The sequence below is a fragment of the Aythya ferina genome (genome assembly GCF_964211825.1).
Source record: "Aythya ferina genome assembly, chromosome: 11".
Classification (NCBI taxonomy): domain Eukaryota; kingdom Metazoa; phylum Chordata; class Aves; order Anseriformes; family Anatidae; genus Aythya; species Aythya ferina.
The window spans coordinates 7,499,896-7,523,381 of record NC_140307.1 but is presented as its reverse complement, the minus strand read 5'-3'; the positions used below and the strand labels follow the sequence as shown (position 1 = coordinate 7,523,381).

The window sequence follows — 23,486 nt, the reverse complement described above, 5'->3', positions numbered from 1 at the left end:
TTCAGCCTGCTGAAGCATCCGGGACCTTGTTCTTCTAAGTCAGCCTTTTCACCATCTTTACTTTAGCTGCAAGATTAGTGTTTGAAAACAAGATATCGGGTGCTTTTAAAGATCCATTCCAGAAGTTTCTGGAGGAAAAAGGCTTGGGTCCTAGGTACAATAAGAGAAGTGGAAATGCTCGTTCAAGCCAGGCTCTGGTTGATTATATCTGATGGTTACTGCTGTGATCCAAGTGATTTGAGAGAGCACAACCCAGCACAGTCTCAGATGGGTACCCAAGGTAAAAACCCCAAATGGCAACAGTGCTCCTAGCCCCTGGGCTTGGGACCTCTGCTGAGAAACCAAAGACTGAAAGTTAACACTGGTCTTTCTCCTCCTCCTCCTCTCAGGGAAGAGACAAAAGCAGGAAGCAAAATAGCAGCCCTGATATAAGTTCCATCTAGTGGGGATGCTTGAAATAGGGAAAAACCGCAGCACTTGATCCATACGCATCCCTCCCAAGGATCCATTTTTCCCTTGGCACAACCCTCACCTTCTTGGCAACGAGGGTTGAGGAGTCGAACTCTACACTGCTGAGGAACCAAAAACCGGAACAGGAACATAAAACCAAGCACTGAACACCAGAAAACCCAATTTTGGCCATTCCTTAAATAACCTTCTGAAATATGTTTATGTCACAGGTAGCTTTTGGTACCCGTAGCATCAAAAAATAGCAGGTGTTTTATTTACAGTGGCCATGGGGAAATATAGTCTGATGTAATTGTTAAAGATCTGTTCGTATTCCAGGCAGCAAACTACCATTTACAGGATGAAATTGTTTGCTGTTTAAACACTGCCAGTCAAGGACATTAATTGCTGTGGGTTAAATTAAACTAGATGGCACAGCAATGAGATTTGAAGCCTGGGAGGGGGTGGGGAGGAAGGAGGAGGGGAAGAGTAATCTTCTCTCATAAATAATGGGATCTGAAAAGAATCTTCATAGGGACAGATTAATTTGCAAAGAACCGATTTCAAACCTAGTCTTACAGGTACTCCAAGCAGCCCTCAGGAGGGCAAACACTGCCCCCACCCCAAAAGCAAGAGTTCAAGCTTCTACATGGGTATTTATTCCAAATATACGATCGGTGGCTATGCCATATCAGAAGCTGGCTGCCTTCCAAGATTGGACAAGCCACACTGTGTGATGGGGAGAGGAGATGCTGCCTTGCCCTTTTTAAAATGAAGCTGTAGTAACAGCCAGCAGCAGCAGGCAGGGAAAGGGGCAAGTCCTTGTGGCAACCCTTTGTTTCTGTTCCTCGCAACCCTCTTACACACATACACAAAGACAGACAGAGCTATATATTCATTTTACTTTGTAGGGGGGAGAGGCAATTTTGGTCCAAATGTCTTTTACTTTCGTTCACCCTGAATGCCTTGCAATAAGCTCCCTTTCTCAGCTCACGGGATGGCGTGCTATTTATTACTTTACAAATGTAAGCCCATTGTAAATAAATAAATAGCAGCTCTGGGCACTTTTTTTATTTTTGGACCTGTCTTTAAAAACACTAATCGAAATGTAATGACAGGCTGGCAGCCAGCTCCACTATCCATGCTGTTGATAACCAGCTAAGCTTTCCAGCCACAAAATTAACATAAAACCCGCAAAGAAAACTATCCTCCTGTCATTCATCCCTGTCCCAAACCTTTGGGAAAAAGGCAACAGCAACAAATAAACACACCCAAGAATTTGCAGTACATTTTGAAGGTCAAGAAGTTACTGTACAGTTTAGATGAAGCAGGGAATTAATTTTTATTGAGACCAGCAAAGAATATCTGTCATTTCTGTAGTCTCCACCAACCCCACCACTTCTGGCTGTGGTTTCAGATGTTGCTGTCAGTAAGCAGTATTTCATCCACTATAGCCACCTGCATTAGGTATGTCAGCAGGGAGAGGACACTACTACTGTTTGCCTGCAGCAATTGTACAACACACCCTGCCAGAGCAGGACACTGGGACTCCTAGCACATCCCATCCAATTCTGCCTCTGTTGGGAGGCTCAGAGGAAGCAGTTTGAATAAAGGAACAGACAGAAGTTGACCCTCAGCATTAATTTAATTGCACGCAGCTCCAAGTACTTTGCTTTAAAAAAATAATAATAATACCTTGCATCACCCCCAAATTAATTGCATGCCTAGTCAAATGAATCCCATATTAACAGACCAGGACCTGATTCCTCAGCCTGTGCAATCAATTTTATCCTGAGGTAATGCTGTTGACTGCAGATGATCTGGCATGCACTGACTGCAGATGATCTGGCATGCACAAGTGAAGGCCTGGGGTTTTCATCATTGTTTCCAAAGCTGTAGAGCCGGCAGCAGCAATAACACCAGCAATACCTGCATCTCCCTCCCTTAGGGCCACCCAAGAGGTCCAAGATAAAAATCTGGCACCGCTGGCTTTCAGGTGTCAGGGGAATTGACTAATTTTCTGACAATACTAGATCTAAATCAGTATTTAAATTGTATGTTAAATAAATACTGTGATTATTAGGAGCAGACTTCTTGAAGTTGAACCACCAGGTAGCTGATAGCTATCCTATTACGAACTCCAAAAGCCTCAGTAGAGATGTACTTAATAATTGTTTGGCATTAATTTGTCATGCAATAATTATCCTATTAAATCTAAATTAAACCCTCCACTCAGACACTTCATCTAAAGTGTGAACATAACAATTAAGAGAGAGGGGGAAAAAGGGGGATGATTTTTGCATCATTTTCTATGCAAGATTGTGCTTCTTACTAGCAGAAACAGCAGCAAAAGGGAATTAAGATATAGTATTGAGAAGAGAAATTATCATGAAACTGAAACAGCACAAACAAAAATCCTTCTTCCCTAAGTTACATATGGTGCACAGCTTAGGATAGCATCTTGCTACACTATGAACTTCAATGCATTTATTTCTTTACCATAAGGAAGTTGTGTTGCACTTCCTTTCCAAGGAACAGAAAGGAATTAAGAAAAATAAATAAATTTAGACAACTGACAAAGGCTAGGATTGCTCTCATCTATCTAGCCAAATATAAGCTCAAAATCCAGGCCGAGTTTTTTTCTTGAAGCTCCTCCTGTTGTCAACAGCCAGAGATCAGGCTCTCCAGAGAGAGATTCATCCCACCCACCTCAGAGCTTAGATCTGACAGCTAAAATGAGAGAAGAATGAATCCCGTCCGAAAGCCAGACAGGAAGCCTGGAAAGAGAAAGACTTAAATCCAGTTCTCATGTCCTAGGCTGAGACTTGAGGCACCGAGCTGTTCTTCCACGTAGGATAATAGAGCTTGAAGTGCTTAAAATGTCATTAAGTAGTACTGCTGAGCTGAGGACAGTCTGTGGGTGTACAAAATAGATTTCTGTCCTTATTCTGACTGATTTAATTTTGGGATCAAGAAGAATGACTGTTTTAAACCAAGACAAGATCTCTTTCCACTATGGCTTGCAATCACTCACGGAATTTCCACACCGGTTGCAGAGTAACAGAGTACATGACATCCACAAGAGGTTATCTTCATCAGTCAAAACCATTCCTTACACAGCATTTTGGTATCTCTTTGAAAATGCAATCTCCTTCCCTAGAAGAACATCCCTTTTTTTTTTTTTTTTTTTTTTTTGGTAAAAGCCCTATTTGGCACTTTTTTTCTTTTCCTTTTTTTTTTTTTTTTTTTTTGGCATGAGTTTCAGCTTTCTTTTTTGTTGCATTTTCCTTAGAGACAGCAGCTCTTTACATCCTCCAGAACCCCAAAATACCGGTTGTCATAGTGGTTTTACAGCACATGATATTCCTCTCCCTTCCCTGCCTGTGCCGAGCGTGCCTCTGTACCATTCTCCGAGGAGATAATTACCTCTTCACCTTTCTTTTCCTCTGCTAACACTCTCTGCTCTGCCAACTGCTTTTTCCCACCGAGATGGTATTACTCATCTCTAACAAAACTCTGATTCCTCAAATTATACTTAGCTCTAAAGTCTGACACTTGTGCCTCTGTTCTTCAGCTGTATCACTTTGTCTAATAAATGTCTTATCTAGGGCCTTGGACTATTACAGCTGCAAACAACACAGCCATTTTCAACCAAAACATTTCTCCTCTAAATCACCCAAAAATGTGACAAGAGGGTTCGTCATGGATTAAATTGTTCACTGACCCTGTTTTGCTCCCATGGGTCTGTTTCCAACCACACAAGTCAGCTTGGGTTTAAAAGGTTGGTTTAAAAACTCACCCTGGAGAAAGTAGACACCAAGGAGGGGGAGGAGAGGCATAATTCAGGAACAACAAGAACAGTAACTAACAAGATCACTGAAAAGTTTATTTGTAAAATTCAAACATGGATTAAACTGGAAAGGAAACTCATACATTGAGACATCTGCCAATAATAGACCGAGAAAGCCAGCATAAACAAGGTCTGTTCAGGTAATCATAAGCAAATGTAATTCAAAGCAGATGAAATCAGAGTCTCTGTTTACCGTGAATGGCACCCACACACAGTATATTTAGCAATGTTTTCTTTCAAGTGAATTTAGCTCTGGTGAAAGTGTGAGACTGACAGCCCTGAGGGCTCGTTTCATCCCTTTGGAGAGGTTCTTCACTGCTGCTGGCCTTGGCCAGGTATAACCTCCTCCGCACACCTTCCTGCTCACCCTGCAGCTCCTCCACAAGCCACAGGCAAGCTAAAACCAGGTTCTTATAAAGTCTTCTACAATAGTGTGAGATGAAGGAAAAACCCTGGAATCTATGAAATATTCTGCAAAACAGACATGGCATTTGTGTCCAGTCCCTGCCAGGAAATGACTGGCGTATAGTCCAAAATATTGTTTCACACAGAACTCGTATGACTTCTAAGCAGCATTACCTCATTCCTATGACAAGAGGCCTTGGATCCATCAGAACTATCCATGGAGCATTTCTTCATTCAGCCACAGACAGGGAAAAGCTACATACAGCGCTGCGAAGGAGATCTCAATTTCTTTTTATCCCCAAGGTAATTTTAGAAATGAAGCAAAAGACAGTCATAGGAGCGCTGATGACGTAGCACTCTGAAATATCTGTCATGGAGATCATTACTGTTAAAGGACTGGAGATTCATTACTGCTGTTGCTTCTCTGGAGCTCGTGCCATTAATCCCCCTTCGTGAGGGAAACCACAGGGTGTGTTGCTAATGGCTTCCAGGTTGCTTTTTGGATGGTGCAAAGCCTATTTGATAATTAGTTCTCTAAATGAGAGCTGTTTCCATTGTAATCACTCCCCTCCCCAAATGATTTCACATCACTCTCTCTTTGTAATCATTTTTGTTTCATTTCTCATTATCACCACTGGAATCACATTGATAATATTCATTTCATCTTTTTCCACAGCTCTCCTGTACATTTACTGTCACCATCTGCACACGCGTTGCATTGATCATAAGAGACTTCCTAACTGCGTTAGTGTGTGCGGACTTATGAATATACTGAGTGTTTAAAGAAGCCTTTTTAAAATTTGTTGCTGGCTGGCGGTGTCCCTGCTGGAGTCCTCTTGGGATACCCAAGGAAGAACAATTGTTTTATCCTTCCTAACAACACTAACACTGCTGCCTACCCCTCTTCTTTCACAGGGCCCTGGAGATCTTTTATAGCATCCTACACTGGCACTGCTGTGCTGTTAAACCCTCATGAATGCAACAATGAATTAATAACACCGCTATATACCATAAACAATTGCTAACATAGAGGTAGCAGCAGCTCTCCTGCAACACCATCTTCCGATGCTCAGTCAGCGGATAAAACAAAATTGTCTGGTTCATCTTGCCTAGGCTGCTCAGAAGATATTTACAGGCTGATTTTCTTCCCTGCCTTATTTTTTTTTTTTTTTTTGGTAAAAGGCATACTAGGGCTGAAAGCCAAATCTGAGATATCCTGGGGCTTTTCACTGCCTTATAAACAGTTAGTTATAGTCATTGATACATTGTTGGCATGTAATAAACCTTTAATGGCCAGATTGCTTGTAAAAATACATATCTATTATTGATGTATGTAACAGTTGTGCCTGAAGGCCCTCTTTGAGATGAGTTCCCCATAATTTTAAGACCTAGGCATGTTCACGTTAAACAGACTAACTCAAATGAACTTAGCAACCTAAATATAGAAACGAGAGAAACTCAGTAATTCGACAGAGGTCACAGTGGAAGTGTGTGGCACACGAAGAATAAGAGCACACCTTTTATGGCAATTAAATGTTTTACTTATAATTTGCCCACTGCTTATATTGGCAGAAGACAGAAAGGGAGAGAAAGTTGGGAATGCAATGCTCAGTTATAGATGGGAAAATTCTGACTAGGAGCTGCTATAATCCTAAAGTAATAATGCAAGAAAATTTCTGCTACTTTGTGCTTTGTAAACAGTACACTCTCCTCTTCAAGACCTTCACCTCCACAAAAAACAAACTCAGAAGCTTCACCTTTAACCTATAACAATGCATAGGAGCAGTATCACAGTCCCCCATGGCCAAAGTTTCCATTTTCTCCAGCTTCGAGGCTGGATGATCACTACACAAGACCCTGCTGTCATCACAACCCTGCCAGCAACAAGCAGGTGCTGAGCGTCACCTCATTTCTGTCCAGGGCAATGACTCTGCACAGCTCAGCCTGCTGTCAGCCTTGAGCAAAATCAACCAGCAGCAGCTGTTGAGCAAAGTACAGCAACCAAATTATATATATCTAGAAGGAATCTGGTATTTCAGGGAAGCTTCTTGACCTGCAGAGCTTTAAAGAGCTAGGACTTCTGAGTCACCTTATCAAATACATACACATATATGGAGGCACCGAGGAAAATTATTTAGATAGACTTAGAACTGGAGTTCCTGTAAACACACACTGAACAAACTGACAAAACACAAACTAAGAAGCTTGTGTTCTAGAGAAGCTCTCATAATGGGTAAGTAGAAATTTTAAATTAGGATAACATGCCTGGGGGCTTATGGATCATGCATAATGGCTTCAATCTTGTTAATGCGGTGTTGGTGCATACCTCTGCTTGCTCCTATTTGATTTAAGCATTATGCAGAACAGTCTCACATGTGGAAGACATGCACAACCATCCTGCTCATGCCAGGGGAGGTAGGAAGATGGGAAGGGGCACAGTAAATTGCTGTGGTATGCATAGGGTTGAAATACATTGAGAGTCTAGATTTGGAAGACTGCTGTGTAGTCTTGCCATGCTGTGTAGTAACAAATGTGTATGCTACTTATACTGGGGCTCCTGGATTCGTACCTGTATGAGTATTTCTATGCAAAGGCCTGGTTTTAACATCCTGAGGCTCTAATAAGCCAAAGATGTGACTCATTGAGATGTTTCTCATTCCTCTAGCCACCACCATCTCTTAGAGAGATTAGAAGTGTTCTCATGGGCAGGCAGCCCTAGGTTATCAAGGTGCTGGAAGAGTTCCCTCATGAAGTTTGCTCTCCGCATCCTGAAGAGCTAGCAGATGGACAGAGCTCATCAAGGTTCAGTCATGCGAATTGTGGGAGTATGAAGTACAGAGGTACAGGGTTGGTCACACTACTTTGCTGAGCCTGCATTTCAAGCATTCCTAATCAAGACACCAAGCAGGGGTCACCACTACATTACTTAGGTGCTCAAATCAATATCAGCTCCCACCATGTCCTTGGGCTTCATTTTGGCAATTAAGATGTGAAGGAATCAGCCTATTTACACGCATAACAATCCCAGTTCTGTTACTGGGGGTGGAACTCATGGAAAATAGCTTTAACTTAGCCAATTTAACCAAGGCTCATATTCACTAGTTTTGACAATGCCTTCAAAGTTAAAGCTTGCACACTTAGGCAATCCCAGTCCCCTGTCAACTTGCAGCTTATTCATATTAAGGTCCCCTTCCTGTAGTCAGCCCAGAGCAATCTTTTGCTCTTCAATAATCTGGCAGTTCCTTCTGATTTCCTGATTGCTGAAGACTTGCCCACATAACAGAACTAGCAGCCCATAACACTGTGGGGTTTAGGGCCTGTCACTGTTTCCAGCAGGAAGAGCACAAAAATGCACTGGAAATCCCCAGCAGACATCAAATTTTGGAAAAATTACTCCTTTAACACACAGACATTTACATGCCAAGTTTCAGGCCATCTTTGTGTTTGCCTAGAAGACAAAGGTTTTGCTAATAAAGGTCAAATTTAGACATCCCTATTATTAAACCACAAGGTGGGAAACAAGGCTATTACCAAGGTGCGCGGGGTTGTGTGAGACCTGGATTTGGCATTGAATAGTCTACACAGCAGGAGATTGCTTCAAAGACAACATTCCAGTGTGCAATTGTCATTTTCATGCTATTTTTGGTGACCTTGTTTGCTGGGAAGCGAGCGGAAGAATTTAACTGCATCTTCTCCTCCTTGTGAGTGGGAAGGCTTGAAGAGCAGGGGTTGTTATTGTTTGCTTGTTTCCCCCTTAATGTCCCATGGAGACTTCAAGACTCAATTCTCAACCAACAGCTGATAAGTTTTTATTACACATCTTTAATGATTAGACATAGCTAGGGATACACACAGCATTTACTTCTCCTACACTCTGCTAAGCTTCCCTGTAAACTTGAGGGTCACCTCTAGGTCAGGCATAGATGGAGACAACATGAACAGATGTGACCTTGCCAACCTTGTTTTAGCAGATGGTTTCTGGATAAATTGGATTAAAATACTTTAATTTGGCACCTCCAGAGTATATCTGTCCTCACTGTCAGACGCACATAGTGTGGCTGCTTCTCTGATTCACCAGCTTCACACAAGGAGCTCTGGCCATACTTTCTTTTGCCTATCCTGTTAAAGCAAAGACCAGTAATAGGCAGCAAAGCTCCAGAACAAATAAGGTTTTGTTCTTGTTTCAGATGTTTAAAACAAATAATGTTATCATTTTCATATCACTTCCACGTTTTACAAAAAAACCATAGGAGGAAATTGCCGGCAATATTCACTTTTATAGTGCCCATCATCATATGCTGCAAAGTCTTCCCAGTGAAACTTTCAGTGGCCCCCAGCAGTCAGCATCCATCCCCTACAACAGTACCCTGAAAGTTCTGCCTGCTTTTATTCTCCTCTTTCTGGCAATGGACAGAATCCAGAGCATTAACAGCTCATGCCCATGTATTTAAAACGCATCAGTGGGGCTCAAATGAACTGCATAAATTTGTGGTAAAGCAGTGAAGCATCCTTAAATACAGCAACAAAATAGTAAGCTTAAACTGTTCTTGTTCTCAAGCTCCAGAATATACCTTTGTGGATTCAAAAGGACAAAATCTGCCAGTTTTCCCATGTATCCCTAAGGTTTCAACTTCAGAGGGACCATTACGTCTCCTGACCATCTGAAAGAGATAAGTCAGACGTCAGCCAGCTATTCCTGGCACTGGCACATGTTGAAGAGATGGTAAATCCATCATTATTTGACCAGCTTGTTCCTAAAGCCAGTTTCTTTCAGTGTTAGGTACAAACTTAAAATAATATGTTTCTGTGGGCAATCAAACAAATGAAAGACTATGGATTCAGGCACCACTCCAGAGTGGAGATGTTAGTATATGCTTAGAAGACACTTACATGATTGCTGTATAAACTACACTTTTGTTCAGTTTCCTGTATTACATTTTAGCTGAAACCAGATACAAAGAAAATCTTTAGGAATGCCTTTCTTACACTGTTTCTGCCTTGCCCAGAACTAAATAGCAATGTTGAAATCTTACAAGGAAGCTCATTCCCTTGAGGTTGCTAATCAGTATTTTAGACAAATTTGGGGAAGCTTCCAACTAAGACTTCAAACTTTTATCTGAAGCAAACCAGACCTCCAAATTGCTTTCTGGTTTTATAAAACAATCATTAATAATATCAAAATGAGAATTGTAAAGATTATTTTTTCATGTGTTTTATTAACACGAAGGCAGAATCATGCTGGTCAGATCAGTTAAGTTACATCAGATATCAATTTGGTCCATTATTAAATTATCCTTCAATGCACTCCTGTGGTCAAGGTAATATATTATCATCTGCACTTCTGTTATTCCCATTACAGACATTAATTCCAAGAATGTGAATCATTTATTGCTGAGGGTCCTGATCTTATAATAGCCCTGTACTGATCCTGTACTGGCCGATGCCCCCACCAAATTCCACTACCCTGAATGAAAATTATCATCCTTCATTAGGACAATTGTTGCAAAGAACTTCTACCTTCTATTATTCCCACACAGTTGAGAAAATGCTTGCAGTCTTTACTTTGAGCTGACAATACTTAAGAAAAGAACCTGTTTGCATTTATTTTAACGGGGGCACATTTAATTCAACACCTTGCTTTTAGGAACATCCCCTTGTTGACACACACACAAAAAGGAAAAAGACAAACAATACTTAGCAGACAGTAAAACAAGCACTCTTAGTAAACAAATAATAGGTGTATTAGTTAGCATGCTCCACTTGCCTGCCCACCAGTCAAGCCAGGTGACTATAGCAACTTTTTTTCTCTTTAAATAACTGCTAAATAATATACTGCTAAATAAAACAATTATTTCACACCAATAACCTTATTGGCATTTGATCCACCTACATTCATGTTTTATATAGTATCAGGACTGCACTGTTGAAGAGCATCTCCAGATTGTTCCATTGCTATTCTAACTCCCTGTGTGACCTTAGCTGGATTCCTTTTGGGTGATACAACTTGAAGTACTTAAACGCTTTGACTACTAATGCGCATTTAGTCTGCAAGGCCAGGGTGGAGCTACCGAAGTGAAACCCCTTGAAAGGTCCACAGCATGGACAGAGATTCCTCAGCAACAACTGTTCTGCTCTATGGTTCACACTGTTTGCTAATGCAGAATGATTCACTCTCTTACACCCTTGAACTGCAGCTGACTCCAGTGAAAACAATATTGCACAAACCAGTCAGGCTGATTGCACTACTTTTACAGAGTTGTTAGCATAGACACATGCCCATTGTGAGCCAGAGCAATAGTCTAACTCTTCCACGATTGGTCTCCAAACAGCTATTAGATAGCCCGGGAACCTTAGCTGCAAACACAAAAATTCTGTAAGAAATAATTCTGCCTGCTAGTTAAACTGCTAAAAGCAAGTAATAATAGCGAGCAATGCAGGAATGTCGTATATTTTATTCATTAGCATTGCTAACATGGAAAATGTCGCTTTCCCTGTGATGAATCTTACTCATTATACTTTGAATATAGAAGAACATATTCAGAATGTTGTGTCAAACATACAAGTACATACCGTATATTTAAAGCAACATGGAAAATGGCCAGTTTTGAAATATTTTAAAATGAAGGTTTTTATATTGCCACATATATTGTACACAGATGTTCAATCCATATTATGAAGTGCGTAGTATATCAAGTATATAGGAAACCTTCCCCTCCCTTTCTATGCTCCACCTTCTTTATGAAATATACTAACTGGATTAATGGTCTTAGTAAAAGACCAAAGGGTGATAGATTCATGGTGAGATCCCCGGAGCTCACAGTGCTCCAGACTGGACGATGCTCTAACATTTGTGGGCCAGTCAGGTATTGTGACTGGTAGCAAATTGCCTCAGATAGAGCTTTTTTTTTTTTTTGTTACTCTTGCTAGAAACTGTCCCTCTTAACAGAATAAAAAACAAATGAGCTTGTCTTTTTATTTCCTGAGCTGACCTGTTCATTTATGTTCACTTACGGTTTAGATTTCACAGGTCCTAAAATTTGCACAGGGCCTCAGGGTCTGTTCTGTCCTGTGATTAAGTGAAGCACAAAGCTACGAAGTGTGTTCTACAGCTCTTCAGTTACAATCTGCTTACAAACAGTAGATCACTTTGTGGCATACAAGAACAAATACATTTTGCTTCTATCATTTAGTATCTCAGACAAATGCTTATTTAATACCACAATACAGAACATCGAGAGATAAGGTTCTGCAGTGGACAGGTCACCTGGACAGCAATCAGATGCCTGATGTCCTTCCCACATCTGTCACTAAGGCTCCATATGAGTTTTGAGCCAATTTCTTCCAACCTTCCACTGCAAATTTTCTTCCCCCTCACACAAAAGAAGATTAGTATTTTCCACACTGGATTTCCCCACTGTGTACTTCAAAACAAACTAATCCACAAAGTGAATATACTACCTTTCTCCTGGAGGAAATGACAGTTTGATTTAGAAACTAAATTATCTACATGCTTGATTTCTAAATTTTCTTTATTCATACACACACAAACTCCTAGAAGAGATGTTAAATCTAGTTTTTTTTTTTTTTTTTTTTTCTTTTTTAAGAAGTGAATGTCTACATAAAGACACAGAATGCCCAAAGACTTTTGGTTGGGGCATCATTTTACTAACCTTTTACACCACTTGAAACCACCACAGGTAGGAAAAACCTGCTATTTGACTGCTACATAAATGGTACAGCCACAGAGGAACAACTAGGAATAAGTGTGAAAAACAGGGGAAAAAAAAAGCAAACAAACCACAATAACAGCCAGCAGCAAAGTAGGAGAAAAAGCTTTTTTCCCCGTTCTTGTAAGAAATAATGCTGGTTGGAATAAAGATCAAGTTTTCCCATTAACACTTTCCACACGATCCCCAATGAAGAGAACTGAAACATAAGACATGCTCTGTCATTGAATATAACTGATTGTTTCCCATGGAGACATTTCATGCCATCACATTAATGGGTTTCCCTTTCAGAGTAGCTTCTGTGGACAGGAACAGCCTTTGGATATTTCAGAATCCAGACAGCCAGCAAAGCCTCTTTACTAGAAAGAAGTGTATCCATAAGCAAGAAAACAAGCCAAGGGAGATTGTGGTAGAAAGAAAACAAAACAGACATGGAAGTGTCAGCTGAAAATCTGTTCTCCAGCATTTACAAATGCTGATAAGATACAGAAACACAGGATTTGTTTTGGATAATATAAACACTTATTCCTAGAGAAGAAAGAGAATAGATTTGCCAGAGTACAAAAAGGCCCACTCTAAAGCACATATGTAAGCCCACTTTAAGATTCACATATTTAACATCAACCATAGCCTCTTCCAAGCACAGATTACATGAGAAACTGAGCCTTCCTTTCTTCCTTAGTCATATTCAATTTCTTCAGGCTATGACTGTGGAAATAAAGGCTGAACAGAGCAAGTGCTGTAGAGCTCTAAGGAAGGAGAAAGGAACTGAACCTAAAGCGAACTACTCATTGTGAATAAAAACCAAGGACATTTATTTGAGCAGAAAATGAATATATTTCACATGAATCTTACACCAAAATCTGACTGCAGTAGGAGGATTTCTTATTTGTCTGTTTTAGTTACCCCTGAATACAGATCTACAAATTTGATCCCTACCTAATGAAATTCTTTACTGAAGGAACAATGGAACAGATTATGATCTTGCTTACGGCTGTGTAAATCTCATGCAACTTTACTGTAATCACACTGCTATAAATATTTACAGTTCATTGTAAACATAGAGAATTGTAGTGGGATCAAGTTTTATAGCATACAAGACATTTTAAATAATGGAAATGCATATTTCGTACTTTAAAAAACACACATCAACCCATGAAGATTAAGTTCACCACTGTGAACAGCACTTCCAGGTATAATGCAAATCTAATTCGTTCACTCAAGACTCAAAGAGGACCAGTTAGCCTCTCATTTCTCCTACAGGAGTTGAAAATAACTTGTCGTAAGCTCTATTCTTTGATGGGCTGTAGAAAATACCTTAAGGTGCAGATGGAAGGGATTTTTTTTTTCAGAATGTGACAGCTCAAAGATGGAAAGCAGAGCCCCAATTTATTTACTTTTTTTTCCCTCCTTCAATTATCTACTTTGTGTACAGAAGTATAGCGGATCATCTTGATAGCAGAGATAACACCTTAAAAGAGTTGCACTCTATCACATAAGGAAAACTGCCAATTCTTTAGGCTAGGAAAGGGAAAACTTTGGCAGAACATGATGAGCTTCTTTCTGTTGAAAGAATGATCCTAGAAATCAGTCCAGAACAAGAATTTAGCTGGCTACAACTATTGTTTTCCTTGTGTTAGTATACTTTCAGTGAATGTTACCAAGTGTTTGGCTTGACACTGAGAAATAAAGAATAGAAAGAAGGAAAAAGTAGTTATGGCTGAGTTAATGACCATCCAATGAAGAGGTGACCCACACAGTTTGCAGCACTGTAAACAGAGCACAGAAGTCTCAAAATAGCACTGAATTGGGTCATGCAATGGTGGTTGGTCAATTCTGGTTAGGCCTGGTAGATGACACGTTTGAGAGAATGAAAGGAAACACTTTGCTGGCATTGCATTAATCCACTAAGAAGCTTGTCATCTACAGTTCTTTCATTTCCCAATCATGACATGCATATTTCAAATTACATGTTTTTATTTTATGATTATTTAATAAGATAAGAATAAAGTAAGCAAATGATGGCTTGAGAAGGAACATTTAATTTTCATGTCCTGTGAGATGCTTCATCAAGGGGAGCCATAGCCATTACTTGAAAGTTCAATGCCTGACGTCTCAATAACTCAAGAGCCAAAAAGACAATGTGCATTAGTGCTACAAAGGCTGTAGGTACTGATAATCAGACAATGACCATCACAGTGGTGAATCTACAGGCAGAAATTACACAGTTGCTTGCCTGAGATTTGAAATGAAAATTACTTTGCAGATTTTCTCCATGAACTCTCAATCCTTTTTAATGCTTTGTCTTGGTGTTATTGGAATGATTCCTCATTTGCCTCATGACCTTTGTCAGATGTTTGAATTTGCCTTGGTGATGAGGATTTTGGCTGGTAATTGTTGAATGCAGTGTACTTTCAAGTTGCAGGGGATTTAAGGACAAAGAGCAGGGAAGCAGAGTTCAGCAGTGAACATGTGTTAAATCAGTGCTATTGGATCAGTCTTTGTGAGCATGCTTCTAAAGACCTGGATCTGACTACACTATTAATACTGTTCTAGAAGACCCTCTTGGGAGTTTCATCTGCCTAATAACCAGCCTTGGAAACTTTAAGACAAAAGTCACAGGCAGAGATAAAAACTTGCTAACTTACATGGATTAGATCAGACACTTAGTTCATAATACCGTGAAAGATACAGAGCACAAAAAACTACACTAGTTCCAGTTTTTGTGGTAAAGAATACTTAAGACTCAGCAACATGAATTGGAAGTGTAGATAGTCAATGGTTGAAACCAACCTGATGTTCTCCTAGTTCCTTCCACAAGGAAACTCCTTTGACTCCTTCTGTATACCAATGGAAAACATCAAGTACACAACAAACCTGTCTGCCAATCTCTAGTGCTTCTTTCCATATTGCTACACAAAAGCAAAACACTGACAGATCCATGCAAGCACCCCTGATCACAGACACTTTCTACAGAACATTAAGACCTCCATAAATACCAGAATATGGGCTGTACCACCCTGTACTGAGTAGTACCATATTCCCAGAGTATTCCAGTTGAAATTATTGTTGGCATGAATCAAAGTGGCAGTCCCTGCTTCTTATCTGTGCTCACTTAAATTGAGTACTTTGTATGTGTATCTCTAATACAGCTGGATAGGATATTCAGAAACAGTGATAGAGGATCAAGTACAAACATGCACTAAGTGATATTTCTAACATTAAAACTAATGCTGATTCAAATGTTTTTTTGTTCTTCCCTCCTGCTGGGTAGGAAAATGTTCTTCAGATTTACTCTGGTCCAGAATATTCTCTTGTAGCATCTCATTACTTTGCCCACAAGCTTTCCTCTCTTCCTCCAAAGTCACAAGGACATATTACAAATGCATTTATCCGCAGTCTTTAATTGTTTGTAACCCTAAATGTCTGACTGCAAGATACTAACAAACTTATTCCTAATTCTTATCACTGGACATTGCACATATATTGGTAAAATAGCAATTACTCTTTGACAGCATTTGTCCTGACTCCCTTCCTCCTGGCAAATTAGGAGTCCTTCGATCATTTGTTAATATATGTAGAGAATTCCTTTTGATAAAACCTATTTTGATATCACACTCATTCAATTGACATGCCTCTGAATTGTGAAAGGAAACCATAAAGGCTTTGAGATTAGATGTATAGATAGCTGAGAAATTTTATCTGTTAATGTTTGCAAAGAACCTAGAGATTTCAGAATAAAGGAGGCATGAGAAATGCAGAGATTTCTTGTTATGGTTCAATGTATGAATGTGAAAAGAAGAGAGGGCAGGAAAAATCAAGTCAGATAGTATGGTAGGCCTCAGAAAATTGATCGCTTTAATCCACAGCTTTCCTGTTCTCAACCATCTCAATTGGCACTTGCAGAACTAGACTTCAGTTGTTTCCTCTGAGATTCTCCTTTAAAAAAGGAATCTGAATGGAGCTAGGGATTTCTATGGAGAACAGGTAATTAGTGCTGGAGGACTGATTATCTCTTTTACCACTCCTCACCATTTGACAGAATTCCACATAATAGCCCTTCCCTTGAACAAACCTGGTCTGAGACAGCATCTCCTAAGAGACTGATTCATGATGTGAGGAGAAGAACTTCAGCTTTCCATCATCTACAGATACTGGGTCCTTTTTCTTCTTCACCTCTCATTAATGCTTATTGGAGAGAGGACGAATGATACATTGAATTTAAATAGGAAATCTGTGTCCCCTATCATATCTTGCTATTAGGAACTGTGGGACAACCAACTGCTCATTTTCTTTTCTCATTCTAATTTTCTTTCTATGCTTGTCCTATTTTAATTAAAGTGAGATGAACAATCCACAAGAAAACAAGCTCAGGGAAGCTACGCAGAATATACATCTGCATTTTCATTTAATAAAAATTTAAAAGTTGTGGTATTAAATAAAATTAAACAATTTCCTCTAAACAGAGAGGGAATTAAAATAAAACCCAACAGCAACAACAAAACCAGGAAAGATCATGATCAATTAATGATGAATATTTCATTGCTTTTTGTTTGCCATATATCAGTTTATGCCCAAAGAGATAATTTGGAAGAGGGGGAGAACTACTAGAGGTGGTTAGGGAAATACCAACAAAGCCCACAAAGCTAAGCGATACAAGAGAACAGCAGGCAATAGCAAAAGACCTTGAGGAGCATGAGACTAATTAGAGAAGTCGGCCATGCGTTTTGTTATCACTCCATTACAATGAATGGAAATGAGGCCAGGGGTTGAACATCTCTGCTCAGGGACACCTTGGGAACAGGAGTGGGGAAAACCTGATCTGCCCTTGTATTAGTTATTTAGGCTCATAGAACTTCAACTGATATATAGAGCTTATTTAAAAAAAAAAAAAAAAATAGAAAGCAAGCATCACTAAAGATTAGAACTTTCAAACTGAGGCTAGGTAAATAACATTCCCACAGACTTGTTAAAAATCAATAGTCAATGAGGCAGGTGAGGTATTGAGGGAACTCATGACAAGGAGAAATAACCATTAAACTTCATGGATACTTGTTTAGAAGCAATTTTCCTGTGCCAATAGCTAGAAAGGGTACTTAAATGAGAGCTCACTTGTCAAATATTTGCACAGAATAAACCTCAGTTCAAAGCATTTGAATGTATGCTTTGCTTTAAATACAGTAATAATCCCACCTCTATTTGACCAAATACTTAAAGTCATGCTGTGCTGAACCATATCTCATCTGTCTCTTGAGATTCTACAGTAAAACTTGTTGTTTTGCATCTAAGCAGCAAAGTGATTCCTATATATGGTTTGTTTGTAAAACATTTTGTCAAGCAAATGGATCTTGAGCAACTGCATGTTCTCATAAAGCAAAAACAAACAGAAAAAACTCCACCCTCTTTCTGAATGTGAGTGACAGTAGACAAACAACAAACCAAAGCAAGCTAGACTACTGATTCCTCTGGGAAACACAAGCTTGTTTGCAACAGCATCAAAGGCAGCGGACATTTCCTGAGCCTGTTGCTGGGCTCACGCTGCTAATAAACACTCTGATGGTGCAAAAGTAGATGCCCTGGTGCTGATTCAAGAATCAGCCCCTCAAACAAGTATCTGAGAATAGGCTGGTGAAAATGCCTAACGCTTTCTTTTCTGTTTTTCAGGATGATTTTGCTGCTCCTGCTTAAGCTTGTGATAGAGATATTTTTCCTTCTGTAGACAAAGACCTATTGTTTAATGCTTCTGAATGCTATGACAACTAGAAGGGTGAAAGGCAACCTGCAAGTGACAGTAAATGCATTCTCTCTCTTTTTTAATATCCAGTGTGTATATCTGTAATGCACTGTTCAGCATGATTCTCCAAGGCTGCTTCAACAGACAGCTAGGAAAGTCAATCCACTGTCAAAGCAATAGCAGCTTTTGCTCTTCACTCAGAAAGTTTTGGTTTCACTGTTTCTACACTTTCTAAGGATACAGTAGCTGCAGCCAGTGGCACAGACAGACTGACACAGACCAAATGAAAAAATTATATTGTTGTACCCAACCAACACAAATGGAAAAAAATATATATATTCTCCTATCCAACCAACCTTGCTTTTGGTTGCTTCTGATTTCGCTTTCCAGAGCTTGGCTTAACAAATCCAAGTAGCCTTCGTACTGCCGCAGAGGAACATTTCCTGCCCAGTCAGCTGAGCTAGTTTCACATCTTACTTATTAAACTCGTAATATTCTCTGTGCACAACCAAAACAGAAGGCAGATGTTTGATAAATATCTAGTCTGGGTGGGAAGAAAGAACATGATGTCAAAGGAAGCAAAGCAGAAACTTTTCTTTTTTTTTTTTTTTTTTTAAAAAAAAAGCATCAGTTTGGCATTTGCAGCTGAAATATGGATTGCATTATGCAAAGGTGTGCCAGACTCTGCAAGTTTGCAATTGGCTTTATTTTGGTTTTGGAAACATTTTGATACTGATACCTATCTCAGACTAGTAAATTTGACAGCATCGCTTAGCTAGATAAACTGCTGCTACCTTGCAGGTCACTAGATGCTGATGAGGAATATTTAAAAAATTCTTAATGCAGACAGTGAAGCTGCAGACCTTGCTGCAGTTAATGAGTGAGGGAACACTTGCTGCTCCCTGACATTCCTTTCAATTCTGCTCACATCACATAATCTCAGACAGCACAAATTACCATCAGTGAGATACCAGGAACGCCTCAAAAACCACCATGGAGTTCAGAATGAGAGGTGGAGGCTGAACAGCAACTCTACGCGATCCCTCCAGGATGTAGCTTTAATTAACAAGTTAATATCTAAAGAACGTCAGGTTGGTTATTTGAAGGAAAAACATCCAACTGGGATCCTAGAAACAGAACCCATTTTGAATTGTATTCCTTTTTACACAGCCTGGGTGCAGCAGAAACAATAAATGGCCAGAAGGGAAAAATATTCCTGAGATAAAAAGAAGCCGGCTGCTCTCTGTTGATCCTTTGGCACTGTGCCTATCAGTATTTGAGAAGAACAAAGCTGGGAAGAGAGATTCAGCACTGATAAGATGTAGTCACTCTCTCTGAAGTACTTGCACCCAAGAGCCCAGTAGAAAATCATCACTTACACACAAAGCCTTCAGCCTGAGAGGGAGACAGAGCCAGACAGGGAATGAGAGGCCAAGCCCGTGACAGTTGGATAAGATCAGTTTGTCTGGTTAGGAGGGGAAAACAGAAAAAATATTAAGTGATATTTTTTGTTATAGATTTTGAGGGGAGGGTAACAGAGCAACCCAGAAGAGAAGGGACAACTCTTCTACATCTTACAGACCCACCTGGAAACTCACAATGGGAATTCTCAGGTTTGCCCACTCTAAGACATTCCCAATGGCTTAAAGCCAAAAAACCTCTCTCTTTTCAGGAAGTTTCTCTTCTCCATTTCTTCATGCCTGCACATATTAAAACACCCCAAATAAGAAATATTTTAAGTGCTGACAAACTGGAAAGCATACAAAGAAGAGCAAGGAGAAATGAATTATGAGTGCTGGAAGGACTCACTCGCAAGGAAAGATTAGAAGAACTAAATATGTCTAGCTTGGCAGAGAGATGACTAAGCAGGGGGGAAGTGATAAATGTCTACAAATATTTGAAGGGCGTATACACTGAGGAGGCAGAGAGATTTTGCAGTGTGAGCCATACCAGGTGGCGGGATTAGGAGCAAAGGGATGGAATCAGAAAAGGAAAAAAAAAATCTCAAAGCAAAAATTCAACTGAAGACTAGATGAACAAAAGTCACCATGAAAGTTATATATATCCACATCCCCCGTGCTGTGGATATGAAATTTTCTCAGAGGTAGAAGACTCAGTACATAAGACATATGGGAGGGCTGAGTGCTTTGATGCACGCAGAACTAAAGGAAAGAGTTGAGCCTGGATACTGGAAGACCAATGGGAGCCTCAGCAGAGAGCAGGTGTCCCATAAACACTGCCAATTAGAGAGATTCAGACAGGAAGTAAGGTAGTCATTGCATCCAGTTGAAATCTCAAGGGAAAGGTAGGTTTGGAGTAATTTAATGACCCTGAACTCGGTAGAGCTACAGGACTTTATCTGGTCAGATATATTCCAGCCAGGTGGTTCCTGGGAAGCAGAAAGTTTTGGGCCTGGGAAACATTCAAAAAGATGGTTGTGGAAAGTTTGAATGATCAAGACAGGACACAGAAACATCTAAAACCTTATCAGACTAAGAAGGTGAAAGCAAACATAAAGGGGAAAACATGGTTCTTCCCTGGCTTAGTTTCTGATGCAGAGCACCTTGAAAAGTCATGGGCTGAACCTAGCCAACTCCTCATTAAAGGTAAAACAACAAAACAAAACACAGCTTCACTTCCACTTTTAGCTATGGAGGATTCCAGCCATTAGCACAGACATTCCCCTAGTACAGCGCTTCAAGCCCACTCCTACTCCACAACATCCATCCACGAGCAAGTGGGAAGGAGAGGCAATCCAAAGGCCACCTCCCACTGCATACCATTGAATTTCATACTCTAGACCTAAGTGAGCTTTATTCTAGCCAGGACATGGATCTTAATTGCTTTTGAGGCTTGGATGAACAGCAGCTCTTCTTGTGAATACACGAGATGCAGACTTGTATTTTTGTCTTATAACTGTGTCCCTCAAACCCTGTCTACAGCAGTCATCTGTTTTGCTTGAGAAGTTGGTATGTGAAATGCAATAAAAGACTTCGGTTCCCTCCTTAAGAGATGCATCTCCAGTGTTAGACCTCCCCCTTGTACAGTCTTGTGCGAATGAGGTGAAAGGAATTCCCACAAGTCTGGATACAGGAAACATGCCAAAGTCCTTCTCTTTAAACTGGATTTAATTCAAAATTTGATGGGAAGCCACAGTTCCAGTTTGGGCTTTTAGGGTGTTCCATGTACCTAACAGAAGATTGAAATGATAAAGTCCCATGCTTTTGGCAGGCAACTCTCTGCAAATTGTGTGATATGCATCTGTTTGGCAAGTAGAGCTTATTCTATTAATGCTGTGCTTTTGTAGGAGAAACCAAGAAGAAAGGATACTTGACCAAAGCAACATCTCATACTGTTGATTATTATCTAACAAACCACTCAATTAGGGATACAAATAGGGTAGCTGGAGGTCACAGCAGCTTGTCTGGTGGATTAGCCCAAGCACACAACAGTACTATAAAGGAAAAAGACACTCCCCTCCATCTCTGCAGAAAACTAGCACATTGTGAAGCCTGGCCCTCCACTCTTGGAACAGCAGCACTAAAAGCCTCAGCACAGGGACCATCCCCACTACAGCTGGGAAGAGTACAAATAAAGTTGAAGGTGGTAGAAGCAGAGAGAAGGCTTTCCAGAACTGCAGAAACTGAAATCCAAACCCAAAGCCAGTCATTGTTTCCAGCAAGCCAAAACAACTGCATAAAAGAAGCTCTTAATGTAATTCCCACCAGAAATTACACTGGAAAGCCATCACAAGGTCATCCCACCACAACAGAGTTGGCTGCCCAACAAATAGATTCTTATCATCTGCAAGAATCAATTCTCGGAGCTCCTTGGTTATGAGCCAGCCCTAGGACAGAGCAGCTGCGATGGCCTTTATGTGTGGAAGCAAGCATGAGACATCCCAAGGCAAATGCAGGGAAAGAGGTGATAACAGATAGGCTCTTCTCTCTGCTCTCCCTAAACACACAATCCTCCCACTAGCAAAAAGAATGAGGGATCTCAGCAGAGCTATTACGCAGCTCCTGCTCTCCTTAATGGGATGAAACAACAACGTACCTTGGTCTGAGTGCGGCACTGCCTGGACCCGGCCGTGAGCCTGCTGTGGAGGCAGCCTGGTTTTCAACTCCTCAGGAAAAAGCAGCAGCTACTGTTCAAGAGTCAGCTGAGCCACTTTCCAGGCACAGTCTTGGCACTCGTGGCAGTGCAATTGTAATGGAAGACCCAGGCTCACTATCACAAAAGAACAACAATTCCAGTGTCCCAGCATGGCTGTAGCAAGCATAGTGCTGTTGCAGCTCTTTGTATTAATTAACCAGATGTTTAACTTCAGCATCCTGGCTAAAATCCAGTACAGAGAGCTATATTTCCTTTCTCTACCTTGCCTTAACTCAACAGCCTCAGCCAGAGCAGCTTCCCCCTCGCCCCGCTCCTCGTGCAATTGCTGCAGAGCAGGTGCAGGGCATCACCCCAGAACAAGCTGCAGGTGAGAAACCACCCCTCAGCCTGCCTGACCCAAACTCATGTGGGCCCTACTGTGTAAGCATAAGGCACAATCATCTCTGCTCTCCACATGGAATCACTTTATGGAATTTATTATTATTATTTGGAGCTCAAATTGAAACCCTCTGGCCACGTACGAACACTAAGCCTGCTTAGGGAATGCAGGAAGCAGCTAAAGTGGTGAAGAGGGAAAGATTTATGACAGACAGAAAAGAAATTTTCTTTTCTTGCGAGAAGCTTCACATTCCTAATCTATTTCTGCTGTTCTTGCTACTCTCTACCAAACTTCTGACAGGTCTTATAGACTAGCACTTACCATGCTGCAAGCTGTTCCTCTAAATCCTATTTTATCATACTTTATAACCACCTGGCTAGATTCCCTGGGTGGTATTTCTCACTCCTTCTTGTAGTCCCTAACAGTATCTGTATTGCCAACACCATAACCTCTACGTTCATTACCCCTTTCTTCCTTCTAGCAGCATTTCAGCTCTTCCTAACCCCGGGTTTCCCTTATCTCTTCCTGGGGAGCTCCCACCCATGTGATACACATTCAAATCATCACATTAGTGAGACAGATGGACAACAGTTTTCACCTGTCTTCCAAACAGGCTTGAAACCTCACCTCCCTCCCTTTGCTTCAACAAAATAGATCTTCTGTAAGATCTTTGGAAAAGTGTTTCTTCCCCTAATAAAATGATATGAGGTGAGGGTTTAAAGGGAGATCTGTGAAAGGAAAATAATAGCAGTAACAATGAGGAGTCTCTCTGAAATTGCCTTTCTGAAAGCTCCAAATGGTTTTCTAACAGCACAAAAGTGCTTCCTG

The 23,486-nt window shown here is 40.5% G+C and overlaps 1 long non-coding RNA gene across 1 annotated transcript; it reads right to left on the bottom strand.

Annotated features, from left to right (window-relative positions):
* Window positions 1–4,312: 4,312 nt before the first annotated feature.
* Window positions 4,313–23,149, bottom strand: LOC311442934. The gene is made up of 3 exons (XR_014696954.1): window positions 22,980–23,149; window positions 22,220–22,393; window positions 4,313–5,069 (listed from the first exon to the last, which is right to left on the bottom strand). It is a non-coding gene; the product is annotated as an uncharacterized lncRNA (long non-coding RNA).
* Window positions 23,150–23,486: the final 337 nt, after the last annotated feature.